The sequence below is a fragment of the Pan paniscus genome, chromosome 8, assembly GCF_029289425.2.
Source record: "Pan paniscus chromosome 8, NHGRI_mPanPan1-v2.0_pri, whole genome shotgun sequence".
In the NCBI taxonomy this organism is placed as follows: domain Eukaryota; kingdom Metazoa; phylum Chordata; class Mammalia; order Primates; family Hominidae; genus Pan; species Pan paniscus.
The window spans coordinates 45,708,002-45,731,377 of NC_073257.2; the positions used below are offsets into that span (position 1 = coordinate 45,708,002).

The 23,376-nt window shown below is 43.5% G+C and overlaps 2 long non-coding RNA genes across 2 annotated transcripts in view; one reads left to right on the forward strand and one right to left on the reverse strand.

The window, feature by feature from the left end:
* Window positions 1-16,131, forward strand: part of LOC130540524 (uncharacterized) — a 98,136-nt gene extending 82,005 nt beyond the window's left edge. The window contains exon 3 of the long non-coding RNA XR_008954509.1: window positions 15,370-16,131. This is a non-coding gene — a long non-coding RNA (uncharacterized LOC130540524). The remainder of the gene's footprint in view (window positions 1-15,369) is intronic.
* The window catches only part of LOC130540525 (uncharacterized), a 42,990-nt gene continuing 27,750 nt past the window's right edge, over window positions 8,137-23,376 (reverse strand). The window contains exons 2-3 of the long non-coding RNA XR_008954510.1: window positions 8,973-9,094; window positions 8,137-8,357 (exon numbers count right to left, since the gene is read on the reverse strand). This is a non-coding gene — a long non-coding RNA (uncharacterized LOC130540525). The remainder of the gene's footprint in view (window positions 8,358-8,972; window positions 9,095-23,376) is intronic.

The window sequence follows — 23,376 nt, forward strand, 5'->3', positions numbered from 1 at the left end:
CCATCTACTTGGGAGGCTAAGGCAGGAGAATCTCTTGAACCTGGGAGGCGGAGGTTGCAGTGAGCTGAGATCGTGCCATTGCACTCCAGCCTGGGCAAGAACAACAAAACTCCATCTCAAAAAAAAAAAAATAGAGATGTTCATTTTTGTCTCATGTTAATAACCATGATTTGAGTTGGTGGTGTATCTCACTTTATTAAGTTTATCAGGGACCATGATCCTTTCATCTTGTTCTTCTGTCATTTCCTAGGGAAGAGATATACAAATGATGGCTCCCAGATTGTTTTTGCAAATAAAGTTTTATTGGCACCCAGCCACACTCATGTGTTAACATACTGTCTACAGTTGCTTTAACAGGTAGAGTTGAGTAGTTGCAACAAAAACCAAATGGACCCCAAAGCCAAAAGTATTTACTATCTGCAACTTTTGTTATTTATTATTTTTTATTTTTTGAGACAGGGTCTTGCTCTGTGGCCCAGGCTGGAGTGCAGTCACATGATCTCAGCTCACTGCAACCTCTGCTTCCCAGGTTCGAGCCATTCTCCCATCTCAGCCTCCAAGGTAGCTGGGACTACCGGTACGTGTCACCATGTCTGGCTAATTTTTGTATTTTTAGTAGAGACAGGGTTTCACCATGTTGGCCAGGCTGGTCTCAAACACCCAACCACAGGTGATCCACCCACCTTGGCCTCCTAAAGTGCTGTGATTACAGATGTGAGCCACCACACCCAGCCACTTTGTACATCTTTAGTAGGGTTTGCTGGCTGAGGCTTTGTTATGGGTTAGTCCATGTTTCAGCTCACTAGGAAGAAGGGCAGCAATTTCCTTTCAGGGTGGAAGTTGCATACATGACATCAGCTCACCCTTCACTGGTGAGAACTTAGTCACGTGGTCATACTTAGCTGCCAGGTAGCCAGGATATGCAGTGTGGCCTTGGGCAGTGATATGCCCAGCTCTAATCATGTCACTTTGAAGGATGGGAAGAATTAATTCTGGTACAAACCAACAGTGTCTGCCACATTTGTCCTCAGTATGAGCTCCCTTTCCTTTTCCCAAGTGTCAGACTACCCAAAAAATCCAGTTCTCGTTCCTTCACTGCAGTGCCCTCTAGCTTCTGCTCCTGGCTTTCTTGAGTGTCTCTGTTGCTGCTTCTTATCTCTAATGTCACCCAGTTCTCATTTAATCTTAGCAAGTCCAGTTGGCCTTTTAAAAAAACAGCCCTATGATTTATGACAGGGTTTTTCAACGCTGGCGCTTGACATGAAATTCTTTGTTTTAGGAGCTGTCTTGGGCAATGTAGAATGTTGAGTTGCATCCCTGCCTACGGCTCAGTGGATTCCAGTAGCATCCCCCTGTTGTGATGACCAAAAATGCCTCCAGACATTACCAAATGTCCCTGGGGGGACAAAATTCTCTGTGGTTGAGAATTACTGACTTACAGGTGGATGGGATCTCTACCTTTTGTCCCACCATGTTTTTAATGGTCACCAACATTTTGGTTCAAAGAGAATTCCTCCTTTATAATGATAAACCTCTCTTGGTTTTACAAAGCAATGCTATTTGACTAAATTTAGCTTCTTAGGTATTGAGTCTGTATTTCTAGATGTGAAGCTTTTTAACTCTGAGGAGCTCTAGGTAATTATTTCACCCAAATAATCCTATGAACACTAGAATCTATTCTAAAATATCAGATCCAGGCTATGGATCAGGGGAGACTTTGAGGCAAACAGAAGAGAAGCTGTTTAATTTAGGAGGCAAAAAGTGGGAGCAGGAGGAAGAGAAGCTCATTGAGAAATAGTAAAAAAAGGACTTACTGGAATGTTGTATTCATGGGCAAGAATATGCCGATTCATTTTACAGTGTGCTACATGATATTCCAGACCTCGAACTTCAGGATGCATTAAAATCACTTGGCACTCTTGTTCAAATGTGTTTAACCCACCTCCAGAGATTCTAGTTCAGTTGATCTGGTGGCAGGAGGTGGGGGGTGGGGTGGGCAGAAATGGAAATTCTGATGCCATTGATCCAATTTTAAAAAATACTGTCTTAGACTAACTTTTCAGAAACATTTAAAAATGTTTCTATGTTCATTTAAATAATAGCTGTCAATTGTGATTGAGGAATCACGCCAGCATGAGTAGTTTATTTTGTCACTTAGCCCAGGTTCTAATTCATGGCATCTATGCCAAGTGAGGAACAAAGTGGGGCTTTGTTAATTGCCTGCCAATACCTTGTTTCCCAGCACAGAACTATCTAGAAGCTGGATTGCACCATGTGCTTTAGGCTGGAGCTAATGTTTGGCCTTTTATTTCCTCTTCTCTGGATTTCTGCCTATTTTATCTCTTGTCCTTCCCTCCAAAATAAATGAGAGGCACGGCCCTGCTACCGTAGCACCAGGCAAAGTCTATTGGTTACACCCTCCAGTGACCTAGGAAAGGGAGCAGGACAGAGAGGGACCATTCTGGGTTGTAAAGATAAAAATTGGAACCAAAGGCAACAAGTCTCAAGTAGTTAATGAGGAACCTTAAAATGATGAGAAAAAGAGTTTTTTGAAAGTTAAATTAGTGACTCTAATGAATTCACTTTAGCATGTGATGCCTAATCTCATTCTTGCCTGGTATCAATGACCAGCGCCCACCAGTCAAGGCTCCTTTGCCCATGGCGAGGGCAGTTGTTTGGGCCAGCCAGACTCCCCTTGACACCAGAGAGGAGAGGCCAGGCCTCCTGTCCTGAGGTGGAAGCCAGTCCTGTTCCTCCTGTTGCATGGGCAGTTGGAATCCAGAGTGCACAAGAGAAGATAAAAGTCATGCTTTGCAAGGGAACTGATCTTTAACACAGCAACCTTGGCTGATGAAGCTTAGGTTTTCACAAAGGAGATCTGCCTACTCCTCAGGGTTGGTGCAAGCAAGAGGGCAGAAAAAGAATCTAAAATGTGGACAGGGCAGGGCATGGTGGCTCACACCTGTAATCCCAGCACTTTGGGAGGCCGAGTCAGGCAGATCAATTAAGCCCAGCAGTTCGATACCAGCCTGGCCAACATGGTGAAACCCTGTCTCTACAAAAAATACAACAATTAGCCAGGCATGGTGGCAGGCGCCTGTAATCCCAGCTACTTGGAAGGCTCAGGCACGAGAATTGCCTGAACCAAGGAGGTGGACGTCACAGTGGGCCAAGATCACACCACTGCACTCCAGCCTGGGCAACAGAGTGAGACCCTGTCTCAAAAATAAATAAAATAAAATGAAATGTGAACAGGAGTTGGCTCCTGTAGAGACCAAGTCTGAAATCAGATGCAGGGGAATAAGAACCTGACCTTCAACTCTTTCTCCTGCTTTTACTCCTTTTCTCCCTTTCTCCTTCTTTTTCCTTCCTTCCTCCATCTCTTCTGTTTTTTTTTTTCCTTTTAAAGACCAAAAACAAATTTTTCATATAGACCAACCTTAAGACAAGCTCAAGGAAGTAGCATTGTTCACACCTCTCCTTTTCTTCTTGTTCTGATATGGCCCCAATATAGCTTGGGTTCAGTGTTACCCCCTCATTTTGATACTCACACACTATTTCTCTATCTCTCTCCCTTCTTTCTTTCCTTCCTTCCTTCCTCCCTCCCTCCCTCCCTCCCTCCCTAGCTCTTTCCTTCCTCTCTCTCCTTCTCTCTTTCTTTCTCTCACCCTCTTTCTCTTTATCTCTCTCTCTTTCTCTTTCTTTCTTGATAGGATCTTGCTATGTTGCCCAGGCTGGTCTCGAACCCCTGGCCTCAAGTGATCCTCCTGCTTCAGCCTCCCAAAGCATTGGGGTTACAGGCATAAGTCATCATGCCTGACTCTTACACACTCTGATAACAGCAACTGTTACTGAGCTGAGCACATAGTAGGAGCCTTGTAAAAGCACAGAGTCAGTCAAATGCATACAGGCTGTCTCAAGTTGAAGCAACTGTATCCCAGAGGATTACTCAATGCTAAATTTCTTCTGTCCTATGTATACATTCTCTCTTGCTCCCACTTGCTTTGATCACCCACCCATCCTCAGAGATGTGTGTCCACCTGACCTGCCTGGCTCTGGCATTTTTATGAGGTGGTTGTGTTCTGACGGTGATCATGGCCCTGGTTCTAACTCTGCCTCATCCTCCCCATAGTGAGCCAGCTTTTCCCTCCCACCCTGCCCTCATAGCCTCTGGATTTGCGTTGATGTGCTTATCTCTGGGCTGAGAGCTGATTTGGTCTTCCCTGGCTACAGGGCTGAAGTAGGGATGGTTTATACAGAGGTACTCGGTCTGTCCTTAAGACCAGGGATGGTGTGTTAGTTTCCTTGGACTGCCATAACAAAGAACCACGAACTGAGCAGCTTCAACAGTAGACATTCATTGTCTGAAAGTTCTGGAGGCTCCAGAACTTTCCTCAAGCTGTTGCAGGATTGTGGGCTCTGAGGTAGAATCTATTCTCGGCTAATTTCTTGGCTTCTGGCACTTTGCTGGCGATCTTTGGGATTCCTTTTCTTATAGAAGCATCACCCCAGTCTCTGCCTTCATATTCACATGGCCTTCTCCCTGGGTGCATGTCTGTGTCCAAATTTCCCCTTTTGATAAGGATACTAATCATGTGGGATGAGGGGCACGTCCTACTCATGTGTGATTTCATCTTAACTAATTACATCTGCAATAACCTTATTTCCAAATAAGGTCACATTCCAAGGTACTGGGGGTTAAAACCTCCACATCTTCTTGGGGGACCCTTAAGAGATGGTGACTTTTCTGTCGCCATCTTTCACATCTGTCACTTGCATCTATTAACCTATTTCCTGGGGCTGAGACTAGAGTGAAACAAATGAGAACTCATGGGGAACAATAAATTTAAGGGGACATAAAGTAGCTCAGCAGTCAATATAAATTATATTTTAAATGAAGTGGGTTTTTAAAAATATATATATTGTGTCTTTTTTTGGTCAGTTTTTTAGTGTTTTTAATTTTTTTTTTTTTTATTTTTGAAGCAGAGCCTCACTTTGTTGCTCAGGCTGGAATGGAGTGGTACAATCATGGCTCACTGCAACCTCCATCTCCCAGACTCAAGGGATCCTCCAGAGCCTCAGCGTCCAGATTAGCTGGGACTACAGGCATACATATGCCTGGCTAATTTATATATGTTTTTTGTATAGATGGGGTCTCTCTGTATTGCCCAGGCCTCAATCAGTTCACCCACCTTGGCTTCACAAAGTGTTGGAATGACAGTCATGAGCCACTGCACCCAGCTGTGAAATGTTTTTAAATGTAAAAGTCAATGGAAAAAAAATCCATGATGAACAAAATATTAACGTCATAAAGAAAGGCAGGATCTGCCCCCACGCTTGCACGATGGAGCCTCTCTCATCTCATCCCGTCTTTGCCTGCCCCAACATTGGCTTAATGGGGACTGAGCAAACCAAGGCCCACCCCGCCCCCTGTAGCTGGGGCCCTTACCTCTTGTTACCCTTGGCTATAGTTTCTTTAACTTCAGAACACAACCAAAGATGCTTTGTTGGATTTTGGAATTCAGAAGACTTGTTTAACACTAGGTTTGAACCTTATTAATTTCCTACTTCAGTGATTCTCTGCCAAGTCTTTTATACTCCTCTCAAGCTCTGTGTTTGATTAGAATACTTTCATTCCTTGAACTCAGACACTTCCTGGAGGGGGATCTTGCTGATTAGTTTGATGTCATGTGGCCCTGTCAACATTCCTTCATCTTTGCTGTTTTTTTTTTTTTTTTAAATACCAAATGAAGGTGCACTTAGGTACGGAACTCTCTCTCTGGGTGGCGCTCCTTCCCTGGTCTCCTGTAGGGTTGGACCGGAACGCTCTTCGGTGTTCACTTCTAGGGTCAGAACACATCTGGAGCAGGATTATGAAGTAGCATTTCCCCTGCAATCTGTCAAACTCGCCAACAACTAGATAAATCACCCTGATTCCTGAGAGAGATTACCAGGAAGCCTTTTTCAGGGGCAGACGGGGTTATTTTGCCAGTGTAGCAGAAAAAAGGTAAATAACAGGTGTAAACCAAAAATAAAATTCTAAGCCTCCAGAATGACTAAATGGATCTCCCTCTTGGCCGAGGCATTCCAAAGTAAACCTGAAAAACTAGTTCAAGCTGTGATGGGAAGAGGGGCTTGTTGGATAGACCTCCTTATGCCCTCCTCCCTTTGGAATTCAGGCTCAACTGACCAGGGTTAACATTAAAACAGAGATCTTAGGACTGACAAAGCAGACTCTTTTTAGTGGGAAGACACCAAATTCCAACCTGACTCTAGTATAGCATCATAGGACAGATGGCAGGCCCTGAAAGACACTGAAGTATTTTACTCCAAAATAGATTTCTTTGACATCTTTTTAAATGGCCCTGAAAAGCTGTCTTTTGTGAGGAAATCTACATTCTGTAGAGAATCCTCTTCCCTTTCTAGGTCTTTACCTCATCTGGGAGATATTTAACTAAGGGTTCGGCAAGTTTTTAGGTCTGATAAAAGACATTTGTTCTCTATTCTCTCTACAGCCTGGAGGCTTCATTTGCATAATGAAATCCCTGGTCTCCGCAACCCCTTATCTTAACCTAGAAGACTTTCCTTTCTGTTGATTCCAGGTCTTTGGATAATAACTTAACGCTTTCAACTGATTGGCAATCAGAAAATGTTTGAATCCACTATGACCTGGAAGCCATACCCACCCTCCCAGCCTGTCCCCCACAACTGCTTCCAGATCCAACCAATGTACACCTTACATGTATTAATTGATGTCTGCCTACAACTTCTGTCTCTCTAAAAGATATAAAATTAAGCTGTAACCCAACCACCTTGGGCACATGTTCTCAGGACCTCTTGGGGCTGTGTCACGGGCCTTGGTCACTCATATCTGACTCAGAATAAAGCTTCTTAAATATGTCACGGAGTTTAACTCTTTCCATTGACACAGGTGAGTTTGTGTTGCCCACTGCTTGTTATGTGTTACAGTAAGAACGAGATGATCCATTTGCAGAGCTTTGCCTTTTCTGTGGCCAGGTGGGCAGCTGAAGAGACTTGACATGTAGGCCAGTCATTCCATCTGTTCCCAACTCTTTCAGCCTCCTTCTGGGATCCTGTTTTTCCTGCCATCACCCAGCTGAACCCAGACTTTATTCTTTTATAACACACCCCCGGCACACAAATTTATGCACCTACACCAAATTCACTTGCCAGCCACCTCGTTCAATAGCTGTGAATATTTCTGTAGCCTCTTTCTTTTGTGAACTGCAAATAATGACCAGCCTAGTCTCTATGGTTATATTTAGGGGGAAAAGATTCTCTGTAGTGGATTTCTTTTATTAATTAATGTTCTATTTTTTCCATTCACTGATACCCTACATTTTATAGCTTCTAGGAAAATTATACTTGGTACAGTACTTTCACCATAAATGTCTCAATGTGCAGGAAATAGTACAGTAATTGACACCCAGTTAGTGTTTAGTTAATCGTAGTTCTAAATTATGTGTCTAATGAAGAAAATTTGGAAATCACTTTGCTTAAGAATAAGGAAGTTTTGCAGGGCAAATGTATTAGTCTGTTCTCACGCTACTAATAAAGACATACTGGAGACTGTGTAATTTATAAACAAAGGAGGTTTAATGAACTCATGGTTCCTTATGGCTGGGGAGGCCTCACAATCATGGCGGAAGATGAAGGAAGAGCAAAGGGACTTCTTACATGGCAGCAGGCAACAGAGCTTGTGCAGGAGAACTCTTGTTTATAAAACCATCAGATCTCGTGAGACTTCACTCCTTATCATGAGAACAGCATGAGGGTAACCACACCCATGATTAAATTACCTCCCACTGGGTCCCTGCCACGACACGTGGGGATTATGGGAACTACAATTCAAGATGAGATTTGGGTGAGGACACAGCCAAACCATATTAGCAAACATTTGAGCAAATGTGCTATCAATATTAAGAAGACCAACATCTAGGAGGCAGCACAGAGCTAATGCAAGAGCATTACACTTGGAGTCAGGATTGCTAAGAGGTCCTTGCAGATCTGCTACTGGGTGACTTGCAGATCTGCTACTGGGTAACTTCTCTGGGTCTCAGTTTCCTCATGTGTAAAACCAAGAGGACTGGCAGAAACACTAGCGGAGAGCCCTTCCGGCTCTAAGTCTGTGACACTTTGATGGCTCTTGTTCCTGGATGAAGGGACACCACTGGGAGAAATTGCTTCCTCCATAAGTCAACAAATTGGAATTAAAGTGCCTATGATTCCCTCCGTGAAGTTCGGTGCTGCCAACGATCACAATTCTCATGAACTCAATAAATTGTGCAATATTCTGGAAACAGCTGCCTCTCAGGGGTGGTGTTTAAGTCATCCAACTGGGAAAACAGAGGACACAAAATAATCGTAAAATGGTTTCAGGGAGACATAAGACTGACAGAAATAGAATCCCTGCTCTTTCTGGAATCGAACACTGCTGTTGCACCACAATTTCTGTGAGTTGGACCTAAAAGGAATGTCTTTACTTTTCAGGACTTGCTTTTTGTTCCTTAAAGAGCCAGGGAAATATGAAAGCAATCGATTTCTTCAGAATTCCAAAAGAAAGATATTGCTGTTTGCAAGACAAAGAAAAAAATTAAATGGAGATGGCAGCCTGTGCGTGCTGTTCCCTTCAGCAACGAGCAAACTGTGACCCAATTTGCAAGCCCTTGCAGGTTTGCAGGGTAGACCCTGGCGCTGTCTCCTCCCATTAGTTTCTCTGGCAGTAGGACTGGCTGGGAGAAATTGGCTCAGTAGTACATCAGTAGTTATATTACACAGCAGCTGTGGAAAATTATTAAACTAACAGAGAGACAAATGGCTTGGGAGAGAATAAAGTTAGCAAGTCTGGAAACCCCCATTACAGTACATTATGTTGAGTTTCTTCTCCCTCTAGATTAAGACCCTGGTTCCTAAATGAGAATCCAAATTACAGCTAAACTTACTTTACTTACCTGTCTTCTTTTAAATTTGTTTCTCATTTTTCTTTGGCCAGTTAGAGATCATAGAACACTGTCCCATCTTATGCCATTTCTTTCCTCTTTGGTCTTGGACCATCTCTTCCTCTGTGCTGTCACTGGAGACATACAATTACACACGTTCAATCTCATGTGTTCCTCATACACACACACACTCATGTGGATACCCTGATATTCACTCTGCACACACATGCTCACATGCAAACACACCCTGTCTCACACACACTCATGGATGTGCACACACACTTTTGCACAATTTTTTTTTTTGAGATGGAGTCTTGCTCTGTTGCCCAGGCTGGAGTGCAGTGGCATGATCTCGGCTCACTGCAACCTCCACCTCTCAGGTTCAAGTGATTCTCCTGTCTGAGCCTCCCTAGTAGCTGGGATTATAGGCTCGAGCCACCACGCCCAACTAATTTTTGTATTTTTAGTAGAGACAGGGTTTCACCATGTTGGCCAGGCTAGTCTTGAACTCCTGACCTCAAGTGATCCGCCTACCTCGGCCTCCCAAAATGCTGGGATTATAGGCATGAGCCACTGTGCCCGGTACATTTGCACACATTTTTGAGACTCCAGTGTCTGGGCTCTGGTTGAAAGGCCACTCTGAATTTTTTTCCACTCTTTGTGGTAGTTGGAACTATGTCTACTCCCAAGAGTTCAGGCCACTCTGTTGAGAGTTCAGCATGTTTGTAAATGTAATTGGTTTATTAAACGGTATGAATTTAGTGAGAAACACACAAGAAGTATTTATTTTTCCTCCAAATGCAACCTTACAATATGTTCTGTTGAATCTCCATTTCATTTCTCTTAATGATAGGTCCCACAGCTTCTCGGTTATAATGCGGTTGGGGACCAGGCATGGTGGCTCGTGCCTGTAGTCCCAGCCATTCAAGAGGCTGAGGTAGGAGGATTGCTTGAGACCAGGAGTTTGAGGCTGCAGTGAGCTACGATTGCACCACTGCACTCCAGCCTGGGTGACAGAGGGAGCCTGTCTCAAAAAAATAAAATAAAATGCAGTCGGGTCCAGATCAAAACTTAAATTTCTTGTCAGATTAGTGCTCATGTCCTTCTCCAAGAGCTGCCAGGCACGGAGAGTCTTGTCTAGAGGAGAGAGGAGTGGTTGGCTTTTTTATTTCTTTCACCTTCTGCTTATAGCCGCTGTGTAGTTGACATGAAACAAAGTGATTAGAGAAAAGGGACAAATGCTTTTATTTAGCTGCTGTTGTTGGAGCTCTCTCGGCTGTTTTTTTTTTTTAGATGGAGTCTCACTTTGTCGCCCAGGCTGTAGTGCAGTGGGGCAATCTCGGTTCACTGCAACCTCCACTTCCCGGGTTCAAGCAATTCTCCTGCCTTAGCCTCCCAAGTAGCTGGGACTACAGACACCTGCCACCATGCCCGGCTAATTATTGTATTTTTAGTAGAGACGGGGATTCGCCATGTTGACCAGGCTGGTCTTGAACTCCTGACCTCAAGTGTTCCGCTCACCTAGGCCTCTCAAAGTGCTGGGATTACAGGCTTGAGCCACTGCTCCCAGCCTTTCCTGGCTATTGATGTCTGTAGATGGAGGCATCAGAAACCTGACTCTCCAGGTGGGTCACAGGTGGGTGCTTTGGAGGGTGATGTGCTTGCCTCCCCATGTATAGTTTGCTGATGTGGGGAGCTCATCTGGCTTGATGTTTCTGGCTGCACCCCTCAGCCCCCATGCCCCCTGGCATGCTCACAGCAAGTGTGGCTTGGGTATTGTCCTGGGAAGCCTGGTCAGAGCTTTCCCCATTCTGCAATGTCCAGGGCAGCTCTCACCTCCTGGCCATGCCATGGGATGGGGTGTAGACCTCGTTACTGCTGCCCTCTGTTCTCCATGAAGAGCAGAGGAGCAGGTCTGCTGCAACAGAGGCTGTCCACCTGAACACTGCCTGCCAGTGAGTCTTGCCTTCACCCCTATCCTTCACAAATGATCCTTTGGAGCCCCCCTGTATGTGGCTTTTGGGAGGGCGTACCCATGTCAGGCAGAATTGTAATCCAGCCCCAAGATGCCTGCCCCTGATGTGGACACCTTGCATAATCCCCAAGATTACAATTATGATGGACTCAGCTCCTGCAATAGGTCCCTGACATATGGCACTGTCGACTTTAATAAAGGGATATTATTGGTCGGGCATGGTGACTCATGCCTGTAATCCCAGAACTTTAGAAGGCTGAGGTGGGTGGATCATAATGTCAAGAGATCGAGACCATCCTGGCCAACAAGGTGAAACACCATCTCTACTAAAAATACAAAAATTAGCTGGGCATGGTGGCACGCACCTGTAGTCCTAGCTATTCGGGAGACTGAGGCAAGGGAATCGCTTGAACTTGGGAGGTGGAGATTGCAGTCAGCCGAGATCACCTCACTGCACTCCAGCCTGGTGAAACAGTGAGACTCTGTCTCAAAAAAAAAAAAAAAAGAAAGAAAGAAAGAAAGAAAGAAACGGATATTATGGAGGGTGGGTCTGACCTAATCAGGAAAGTGCTAAAAAGGGGCTGGGCTCTTCCTGGAAAGGGATTTGAAGCATGAGAATCATTCAACCTGGGAGCTTTGCTGGCTTTGAAGATGGAGGGGTCATGTGGTGAGGAATGTGGGTGCCCTCTAAGAGCAGCCCCTGACTGACAGTCAGCAAGGAAGTGGAAACCTCAGTCCTATAGCTACAAGGAACTGAGTTCTGCCAATAACCACATGAAGCTGGAAGAGGACTTGGAACATCAGGTGTGAACCCAGCCAGCCAACAGCTTGGTTCCAGCCTTGTGGCACCCTGAACGAGAACCCAGCTACATGGTGCCTGGACTTCTTAGCTACCGAGCCGTGAGCTGGTGAATTCATGTTGTTTTAAGCCACTAAGTTGGTGCCAATTGTTAGAAAGCAATAGAAACTGAAGAGTACATTGCCCCTTCACCTGCTAGTGGAGAAGAGAGAGAAAAGGCCCCAGCACCTTTCATCTAAGTCAACAACTCCCAATTCCAACTAGTTTTTTGCAAATATGATCTGGGGGCAAATGGTGGATTGATTGTAGCAGGGTCAAATAGCCTTGGAGAAGTCTCTGGCTTCCATCCAAGTCAATTATCTTTAGGGGCTGTTAGTATTACTGTTTTCAACCTTGGGTTTTTGGCCACAATTCCCAGACAACAGGAAAAGTCCTGTTCAACATCCTGCTACCCATGAGAAAAGCAGTGGTCCCAATACCTTTATTCTTTTATAATCACGATGTTGAACAAGTATGGCTTCAGGGTGTAATTATTAAGCCATTTTATTTTTGTCTCCTATCGCTCCTTTGTTCTGTGGAGCTAATTAGTTTCTTGCTCCTGGATCACGATGACTTTTATGGTCACCTTCAGGGAATGAGAAGTCTTCTAATCAGTAATTAATGTCTCATTTGGAGACATCACCAAAACTTGCCACTTCATTCAAGGTTATAGCTATACCCTTTTCCCTACCATTGTAGGTGCTGAGAGGGAGGGGAGTGGTTGACTTTGATTTTCTCCAACTTGAGCTTTGATTTGCCAGCCACATCCCCCGACACTCTGGTTTTCTATCTCTGTGAGATTAGAGGAGAGAAGAGAGGACAAGGAAGGGAATGCCCCAGGCTTGTCTTTACCAAAGGTAAAACATCACCCACATAGGGTATCTCTAGAGAACCCATGAGAGCCCTCATCAGTCACTGTAAACCGTCAGAGCCCAGAGAGTGAGAGGCCAGCCTAGGACAGACTCAGTCACGTGGAGCTTTCCTTCTCCTTCCTTCCTTGTCCATTTTTCATTTATTTGGCCCCGTCTGCTGGAGTGTCTCCGTGCTCCTGCCCTAAATGTTCCTAATTTCTGTCTCCTCTTCTTCCTCTGAGGGATGCCTCAGGGGTAGGTGTTTCTCAACCTTCTGCCTTTTACTTTCTTCTCCTCTTTTTGATAGTCTAGCTGCTGTTTGTTGTGTTTGTTTGTTTGTTTTTGGAGATGAGGTCTCCCTATGTCGCCCAGGCTAGTCTTGAACTTCTGTCCTCAAGCAATCCTTCCACCTCCACCTCCCAAGTAGCTGGGACTACAGGCACACGCCACCATGCCTGGGTGATTTTTAATTTTTTTTTTTGTAAAGACAGGGTCTCACTACATTGCCCAGGCTGGTCTCAAACTCCTGGGCTCCAGTGATCCTCCTGCCTCAGCCTCCCTAAGTGCTGGGATTGCAGGTGTGAGCCATCATGCCTGTTTGGCTGGTGTTTTTCATGTGTTCCTGGGGCTTTGACTCTTAGGTTGAGGTGAGTGATTTTGTTTTTATTTATTTATTTTTATTTTTTGAGATGGAGTCTTGCTCTGTCGCGCAGGCTGGAGTGCAGTGGTGTGATCTTGGCTTATTCCAACCTCTGCTTCCCAGGTTCAAGTGATTCTCCTGCCTCAGCCTCCCAAGTAGCTGGAATTACAGGTATGTGCCACCATGCCAGGCTAATTTTTTATTTTTAGTAGAGACAGGGTTTCGCCATGTTGGTCAGGCTGTCCTTGAACTCCTGACCTCGGGTGATCCACCCACCTTGGCTTCCCAAAGTGTTGGGATTACAGGCGTGAGCCACTGCACCCAGCCAGGTGACTGATTTTAAAATCTGCATTTCCAGAACTCCCTCTCCTCTGAGCTCCAGTTCTGTATTCCTGATTGTACATTGGAGATCTTGACCCAAAAGGCCCACAGCCTTCTAAAGTCCCACATGTTTCAAAGGAAAGCCATCGCTCTCCTGCCCCCTTCCACCTCCCTCTCAATCCTTGCTTTTCTTAACTGTACCTCTGTTCTCCATCCACCCAGGCTGCCCAACGTCTGACTGCTCCTTCTTCCTTAGTCTCTACATCAAATCCACCAAGTCCTTCCATTCTGCCTTCTCAATAGCTTTTTGTTTTGCTTTTTAATCTTATCAAAATTGAATTGTTAAAATTTTTTTGCTTTATTTCAATAGCTTTAGGAGTAAAGGTGGTTTTTGATTACATGAACGCATTGTATGGTGGTGGAGTCTGGGCTTTCAGTGTACCCATCACCCGAACAGTGAACATTGTACATAATAATTTTTCATCCCTTATCCCCCTCTCACACTTCCCCCTTCTGAGTCTCCAAAGCCCATTATATCTCTGTATGCCCCTGTGTACCCAAAGGTTAGCTCCCATGTGTAAGTGAGAGCATGTGGTATTTGGTTTTCCATTCCTGAGTTGCCTCACTTAGGATGATGGCCTCCAGATCCATCCAAGTTTCTGCAAAAGACATTATTTTCCTCTTTTTTTTAAATGGCTGAGTAGTATTCCATGGTGTGTGTGTGTGTGTATGTGATATGGTTTGGCTGTGTCCCCACTCAAATATCATCTTGAATTGTAGCTCCCATAATTCCCACGTGTCATGGGAAGGTCCCATTGGGAGGCAATTTAATCATGGGGGCGGGTCTTTCCCATGCTGTTCTCGTGGCTGTGAATAAGTCTCACAAGATCTGATGGCTTTATGAAGGGGGGTTCCCCTGCACATATCTTCTTGCCTGCCACCATGCAAGATGTGACTTTGCTTCTCTTTTGCCTTCTGCCATGATTGTGAGGCCTCCCCAGCCATGTGGAACTGTGAATCAATTAAACCTCTTTCCTCTATAAATTACCCAGTCTCAGGTATGTCTTTATTAGCAGCATGAGAACTGACTAATACAGTGTGTGTGTGTGTACACACCACATTTTCTTTGTGCACTCATCAGTTTATGGGCACTTAGGTGATTCCACATCTTTGCAATTGTGAATTGTGCTGCAATAGACATTTGCATGCAGGTGTCTTTTTAATATAATGATTTATCTTTCTTTGAGTAGATGTCCAGTAATGGGATTGCTGGATTGAATGGTAGATATACTTTTTGCTCTTTGAGAAATCTCCAGACCGTTTTCCACAGAGGTTGTACTAATTTACATTCCCACTAACATTGTATTCGCTTTCCCTTTTCATCAAATCTGTGCCAACATCTATTATTTTTTGACTTTTAAATAATGGCCATTGTGATGGGGGTAAGGTGGCATCTTACCACAGGGGCTTTTGAATGGGACTCCTCCTCCCCATCACAGCTGCTCCTCCCTTGGTCCAAAACTCAGAGGCAACAGTCTATCTTTCTATCAATATGCTTTTAAAATACATACATACATACATAAATATTTTTGTAGACTGGGATCATACTGCTCCTGTTATTCTATAAATTGATTTTTTTCCCACTTAACAATATATTGTGGAAATCTTTTAAAGTCACTTCTTATTCATCCACAATAGTTTTCAAATATTATGACAGTTGAGGACTTTGGGTTTTGCCTTCTGTTGTTCAGATAGAGTTCTCATGGTCTCTTTCTCCTTTTCAGTTCCTGGTGACCTGAATTCCCATGGAGGAAAGAGGAAAAGGACATTATGCATAGGAGATGGCATCTCGTGTCCCTGGTGAACCAAATTCCATTAGGAAGACGGTGCAGTGTGAGGTGGACCTGGACCTGGATAAAATGGGTGTTTAACAAGTATTTGTTGAGTAGGTGGTGGAGGAGGCACGGCGAGATGCAGGGTCTAGCTGAGTTGACAAGAGCTAACACCAGGTGTGGACCAGGACAGGCGGACCTTAAGCGAAGACACCCTGCCAGATGTGTCTTGTTCCCTTGACTGTGGGGAGGCCCTTGGTGGTGGGGTGACAGTCCCCCAGTCTGAGGATTTTCCCTGGATGCAGCCTCTCAGTGCTAAAATGGGACAGTCCCAGGCAAACCAGGTCAGTTGGTCACTCTACTCAGTGAGTCCCGTGCTGTGTTCAAATTTTCCTCTTAACAGATGTGGATGGATTTCGGAAACTTAGAAACCACCATTTCTCTGTGCCTGGGAGGAGAGTTAAATCTTCTCACCAGAATCCTTTTATGTGTGAGAGAAATAAATATCTATCCTTTTTATATCTCTTTTGTTTTGGATTCTTTGTCACCAGCAGGCAAACCCAATTCTTACATAAACGTGATACTAATTAAATTCATTTGCATAAACTCACCAGTTTTATCCTTAATTACTGTGATATACACTCATGAAGTATGTACCCTAAAACACCACTGTAAGTTTTATTTGATTACAGCATTAAACTTAATTTACAGAAATGCTTGGCTTCTTTCAATAGCTTGTTGATTACATAGTATGATCATCTTCTGATAACTTAAAAGAAAAAAAATGGAAGGACCCGTATTCCTTCCAGCTTGTGAATGGAGGCCCAGGGCACCAGACCCTGCTATTGAATTTGAATAAATGGGATCTCTTTTGAACAGAATCTGAGAGATGGCATTAACATATACCTCATGGCCAAAGTGCATTACATTTAGCCTTTACTGCAGACAGTTGTTTTTGGAGACACAATATGACCTTTGGTATATCTGCATCTGTGAAACAATAAAGCATTCTTTAAATGAAGATTTTGCTGCATTACAAATGACTGGAGAGGGTTTTAAACATTATTATTCTAGTGCTGGTCTGCTTCCCTTCTTTCTCTTAAATAATCTGCTTTAAGCATTCAAAGGGTCTACTCATCTCAGGACATGACTATAGCTAATTTGCTGAGAGCCTCTGAACATACCCCAAGCCTGCTTAGGACATCTGCAGGGAAGTTAAATCATTTTAAGTGGAGGAATTAGGCTAATGTTTTCTGCTAGGAAGAAACCTTGAATCTGGTATTCTGAACAAGACTTCAAATGGTGGAAACAAATTACGCTGTAGATATACAAAAGAAAAATAAATCCATCTTATTTTACTGGGAGCTTGACACTTTTATTTAGAGAATTTATATTTCTGAATGCTCCCTTCATAACTTATGGATGCATTTCAAATGTGGCTGTTAGGTTGATGATCTACTTCTTAAAAACAGATCAGGGAGAAAGAGGAGATTGGGGCCACTTTAGAATAAGAAAGAAAGAAAAGAGAAGATTTATTTAACAATGAGGTGAATCTGAGCAAAATGAATCTTTTTCTTGCAAAAGCAGGCAAATTCTGATAGGCTTGAGAGATTCTGAATGAAAAAAATGTTCTTTTGCAAATGACTTTTGCACCGCCACTATCTCCCCAAGACTTTTGTGTTTTTTTTCTTTTTTGAGACAGGGTCATGCAGGCTGGAGTGCAATGGCAATCCTCCTGCCTCAGCCTCTGAGTAGCTGGGACTACAGGCACACTCTACCATGACCAACTGATTTTTTATTTTTTGCAGCGACAAGGTCTCATTACCTTGCACAGGCTGGTCTTGAACTCCTAGTTTTAAGCGATCCTCCCATCTCAGCCTCCCAAAGTGCTGGGATTATAAGCGTGAACCACCGGCCCTGCTTCCCCAAGATTTTAACGTGGAAAACCTAAGTGGGAATTCTATGTAATGGACCATGATCCACTATACATCAGTTACGGATGTGCGCATTGTTGTGTGTGTTTTCATAAGCTTTCCTATGTGGACGTTCAACACTGAATGCTACTCACTACCCACGTAGGATAAACTGGTGAGCTGAGGTTATTTGCTGGAGACAGCCTGGGGAATTAACAGCCAAGGGGATAAAAGGTAGCTGCAGGGTAGATTCTGATTGGCTTTTAAATGATTGCTATAGGGCAGCTGGTGGTGCTGAGAGAGGCGAGAGAGGTGTAGTTTGTGAACTAAGCAGGCAGAGTTGCCGATCCTTATTCACTCCTGGGCCCTAATGAAAGCCAAGTTATCTACACCATGACCAACTCAGTGCAAACTATTTCCTCAGTGCTGGGGGTCTGTAAGGGAGAGCCCATCTCTGGGTGCAGACTTTTCTGGGAGGAGTTAAGACAACAAGTAGATGTCTGAATAAAAATGAAGCCCACGCCCTCCCCCGTCTCACTGCTCTTGTTTTTCTCTGCTATTAGCCATATTTTGAATCTCAGCCTCTCACCATGGGATACCATAAACTAAGAGATCTAGTGAAATATTCTGAAAGTGCATGTTCTAGAAACCGCACGTTCTTTCCTTTCTTCAAAGGCATCTGGCAATTGGCTTCTTCACATTGTTGAACCACTATCAGAAGGGGTGAGGGCTAGGCATGGTGGCTCATACTTGTAAACCCAGCCCTTTGGGAAGCCGAAGCTGGAGGATCACTTGAGGCCAGGAGCTTGAGATCAGCTGGGGCAACAGACTAAGACCCCAACTCTGCCAAAAATTAAAATATTAGCCAGGTATGGTAGTGCACACCTGTAGTCCCAGCTATTCAGGAAGCTGAGGCAGGAGGATCACTTGAGCCCAAGGAGTTCAAGGCTGCAGTGAGCCATGATTGTGCCACCATACTCCAGCCCAGGTGACAGTGCAAGGCCCTGTCTCAAAAAGTAAAAATTTAAAAAAGGGTTGGGCAAGGAACCACACAGTTGCTCCTGGCTTTTCTAGGCTGTAGGGTCTGATTGTCCTTCTGAACATATGCATGGCTAGGCCAGCCCATGAATCAGACTCCAGTCCCGCTGTGTCAGATTCTGGGACTGCTTAGAATCTCTGTAAGCTCATCTATAAAATAATGATTCAGAAAAATTGTGAACCACTAGCTGATTCCCTTGTCATTGTGAATAAGCATCATATTTTCCCTCCGTGCCAGGTAGCATTATTCTTCCTCTTAACGTCTTGCTGGAGAAGAATGGTGCCTGGGAGTTTTCAATCTTGCTCTCTTGGAGGGCATCCCAGTGTGACAATGAGCTCATTCTTGCAAGGATATGGTCTATATTGGCATTTGTTTCCTGATAGTGATGCATCAGGAATACCTGTAACACTGTGGTACTCCTTCCAGCTGGATTTCTCCACTGGGCTAATTCAGAATGCAGCATTTCGTCTTGAGAGAAAGTCCAACATTTCTTTTGTCCTTTACTTAGCCTCCCAAAGATGACTGCAGCCAAGCAGGTGTCTATGACCAGAGCTTATTTGCACACCCATATTTATCCTAAGAATATGAAATGTGCAATAGCCCCCATCCTCCCTCACAAAAGATCTATCAGCAAAAATAAAGTTCATGTTAACCTTAGAAAGATCTTCAATTGTTTTGCAAGTGGTTTCTCATTTCTTGAGACATTGAGAAAGTTTGACCTAAAAAGGTTGCTTTTTAATATATTTTATTGAAAGAGAGAAGGTGATGCTCTTGTCACTAAGCAACTTGAATAGGGAAGAGCGCCCATGGTTGTTTGTTGTATAAACGGGGCAATAATGAAGATAACGAATTCCTGACCTTTTTCTATTTCTTTATAAACCAGCTCAAAATGCCATTTCAGTGTCTGAACACATTAATATAATGGGAGAGACACTGTTCACACCCTGAACCTTGACCTTTGCAAGCAGAGGGGAGAATGCTGGTATACTAGTTTTTTTTATGAGAAAGGCCAGCCTAATTTTTATCATTAGGTTGGAGGCATGAAGTACATGTCATCATTACTTCAGATATTTATTCTGGGATTTTGTTCCTTGGCTCCATTTCAAAGGCTACTTGACCAACTACTTTGTGCCTGTAATTCAAAATGTTATCTGGGGCTGTTTTTCAGTAGAGGGAGGCACTTAGAGTCAGAGAGATACATGGATCTGTTTTCCTACTGAACAGATGAAGAAATAGAGTGTTCAGTGGGTTTGCCTAATGTCACCACACTGAAACAGGCTCCAGGGCTGTCACTAGAATTTACTCAGGTTAATATGCAAAACTTAGAGAGCCTAAACAATGAATTTCCCATAGTGAAGTTTCTTTTCTGAAAAGGGTAGTAAACTTGGACATAAGAAGAAAAAAAAAGACTTACATCTAATATTCATACTTACATGGCCCTTAGAGACAAGACTTCTCTCCTTTCTCACAATACAAAGTCATTTTCATTCACTCATTCATTAAGGCAGTCATTTATTCACCCAGTAGACATTTATTGAGCACATATTACATGCTAGGTATTGAGTTGGGAGCTGAGAATTCCAAGATTCTGAATAGGCCAGTCTCTGCTTCAGAGAGCTCCAAACCCGATGAGGGAGAGAAGATCATTTCAAGCTGATAAGCAACACTAAATCAGTGTGCAGCCATGTACCCTATAAATATAAACACCTACTATGTACCCACCCCCCAGGAAATTAAAAATAAAATACAAAATAAAAAAAGGAGTTAAGGTTTTAAAAAAAATGTGTCTCGAATGCCAGTCAAGGATGGGATGAGGATTCAGGAATGCCTTCTGGAAGAGGTGGCTGGAGTTGTGTCCTAGAAGCAGGAGTTATCTATGTGGATTTTGAAGGAATAGGAGAGGAAAAGGCATTCCAGGCTGGCAGTGTAATGGATACAAAGGCTGCCAAGTAGGAAGCAGTGTGCTGTGTGAATACGTAGCCCGGTGCAGGTGCGATAGAGAGGCAGAATAGGGTAGTTGTTGAAAGCCTTCTCTGCATGACCTGATACAGAGACCTTGACCAAAGAAAGTTCCACCTCTATATCTTAATGATTGCCAAGGGAGGAAAAGAGATTGCGTAGAATTGTACACTGGCTTTTAAATCTTCCATTTGGGGGTGACATATTGTTTGCCTCTCATTTCATTGACTAAAGTAAGTCACACCATCATGCCTAACTTCCAAGAGGACAGGAAAGTGTAATCCTGTTATTTGCCCAGAAGGAGGAAAAATGGAATAACTGTGATTACCACAGCAAAGGAACTATTAGTTAGATATTATCAGAAAAATGTAAAATTAAAGCTATTCTATTTGATGAGTATTATTCCTTTTTAAAATCTGGTTCATAGATGACGTCCTCGCCAAAAAGTATCCTCATTTTTTTCCTTGAGTCATATTTCCAAGTCATTGACTTTGGAGGGCACAGGAGGAAGCAGTCCTTCTCAGAATGAAACATTCTTTTGTTGTGATTGGTTTCCTGAAGCGGTCACCTGGTTCCACTTATTTAAAAATCTATCTGTGTTCATACTGTTTTACCAGAACTTTGGGAGCGTGGTGTCCCATTTTTAGTGATCTACAAAAAGATAACAATGAAACTCTCAGCTCATCCGCAATGGAAGATGGGTGTAATTGACTACTATGCTCTTGCCTCTTGCCAGATGGTATTTACTATTAATTACTCAGTGTTTGTTTGGGGTATTGAACAGTATTGATCAACTCAGCTAATCAATGTATGCCAAGTCCATAAATTTCACAGGATATTCTAAAGTTCACCTCCTGGAACAAGGGAGCCTGAAGTTGGAGCCTGAAGGTTTGCATTATACTGTAGTGGTCTCCTAAAAAGATCGCTTCTTCTGAAGGGTGTTTTGGTGCAAAGGAGGGTACTAGAAGAAGTAGGCTGCTGTAAGACATGGTCCTATGTAAATTGTTATGAGTCTGTTATAAGAACGTTGTCCTACTTAGAAGGAACCCTCCCACTTCCTGAAGAGAAAGCCGCACTTCTCCTAAGCAGTGGTTTGTTTTTCATGTCATGGACACTTTTATCATTAGCTGCTGGGAAACATAAACCTACGTTGTAGCTCAGGAGTTGTAAGTGAAGAATTCATTATGAAATGCACACTGTCATCAGCACTCTCCATTTGTGTCCATTTGTGTTACTCTCTGTGTTTTCTTTCTTCTATTCTCCCCACTTTTAATGTCTGTTACCCTGTATTTTACATTTAAAAAATTCTTTCTGAAATAAGGTGGAAAATTAACATGTAATAGAAGGGGAAAATTGAAAGTTTCTTATAATTGACCTTTTCTGTTCTGTACCCTCCATTCCTGATTGGAAAAAAAAAGTGCAACTCATTTAAAGGTAACCCAGCCTCTTGTAGTAAAAATAATCTTTATAAAATAAATATTTCCTGTTTCAAAGTACAGATTTACTCAGAGGGGTGTTTCCTCATCTTGAGTTGTCTTTCTCTTTCATCTTTCTTCAAATGGCATTTAGGAGTGGGGAGAAGGTCTGAAGGGAAGGAGAAGTAGATTGTTACTTTAGTAACAGTGTGCATGTCTATATGTGTGTGGTGGGGAGGGTAGTACGTAGAAAATGAGTTTAAATAAGGATGTATTGAGTTGGAACTGCCTGTGAATAATCTGGGAGGCAGATAGTTGGCTGTCTGTGTTTAATGTTTAACAAATTTGAATGAGACATTGTTACTTTAACTTGTGAGTCAATATGATTTTTGAGAGTTTGAGCAGTGGAGGAAAGAGGAAGCCATCTTTGTAGTACCACAGTTCATCTTGAGGAGGCCTAGAGTCACTCTATTCTACCTCCCACCTACTCAGCCCTCATTTGTAGGTCACTGATTTATATCTCAAAACTTTAGTATAAACATGTCTGTGAAAGTTTTTTTGTTTGTTTGTTTGAGACAGAGTCTCACTCTGTCACCCAGGCTGGAGTTCAGTGGTGCCATCATAGCTCACTGCAGTCTTGGACTTCTGAGTTCAAGTAATCCTCCTGCCTCAGCCTCCTGAGTAGTTAGGACTACAGGTGTTTACCACTGGGCTTGGCTAATTTTTTTTTTTTCTATTTTTAGAGATGGGATCTTGCTGTGTTGCCCAGGCTGGTCTCAAACTCCTGGCCTCAAGCAATTCTTCCACCTTGGCCTCCCAAAATACTGGGATTACAAGTGTGAGCCACTGCATCTGGCCTATGAGAGATGTTTTAAAAATTAAAAATACACATATTAACCAGTGAGCACAGCAAAGCACTCATTTCCCGAGAAAACTCACCTAAGTGGACAATGACATTTGGTGTAGACAGGTGGGGTTGGGGGTGGGATGTGAGTGTCAGGGCAAGTCTAGACATAGGCTTTGTTGGTGAGGGGCTAAGCAGTGGCTCCTCCAAATTATTTGGTTGAGAAGGGGCAATTTGAGAAAAGGAGGAGAGATGGAAAAGGGAAAGGCAAGAGTTGCCCATTTTGTTGGGGTCCCAAAGATGGTGACTGAGTGTAAGGTTGCCTTTTAAGTGGAATAGGAAGGCAAGAAGATGTGCGCCCCCTGAGACAGACTAGGGAACCTTCTACCTGAGAGATGTTACTATGTGAATGCCAACTATCGGATGCATCTACGCTCCATCATTTTCTTGAAGGAAGGATGTCTGCTTTCACTTTTAGCTCCAGTCTCAGCCAGGCTCAGGAGTGACATTGATGCCAGGAGCTCCATAGAAGCAGGACTGAATGCCTCTGGTCTTTCGGCAAGTTGTTTCCATCACGTCCTAGCAAGTAGCGTGTCTGGAGCCATCACATGGCATGACATTCTGTAAGGGGCTTGCTCATTATTTACTGAGCATGTCAAAGTGTTGGCTGCCTTCAGGGCTCTCAAGGGAGCACATATTTGCCAGAGCACCTCGATGAGAAATACAAGCAAGTTGTAAATTTGCTACTCATTTTAAAGGCTGTCACTGAGAATGCATATTCTGTTAGCT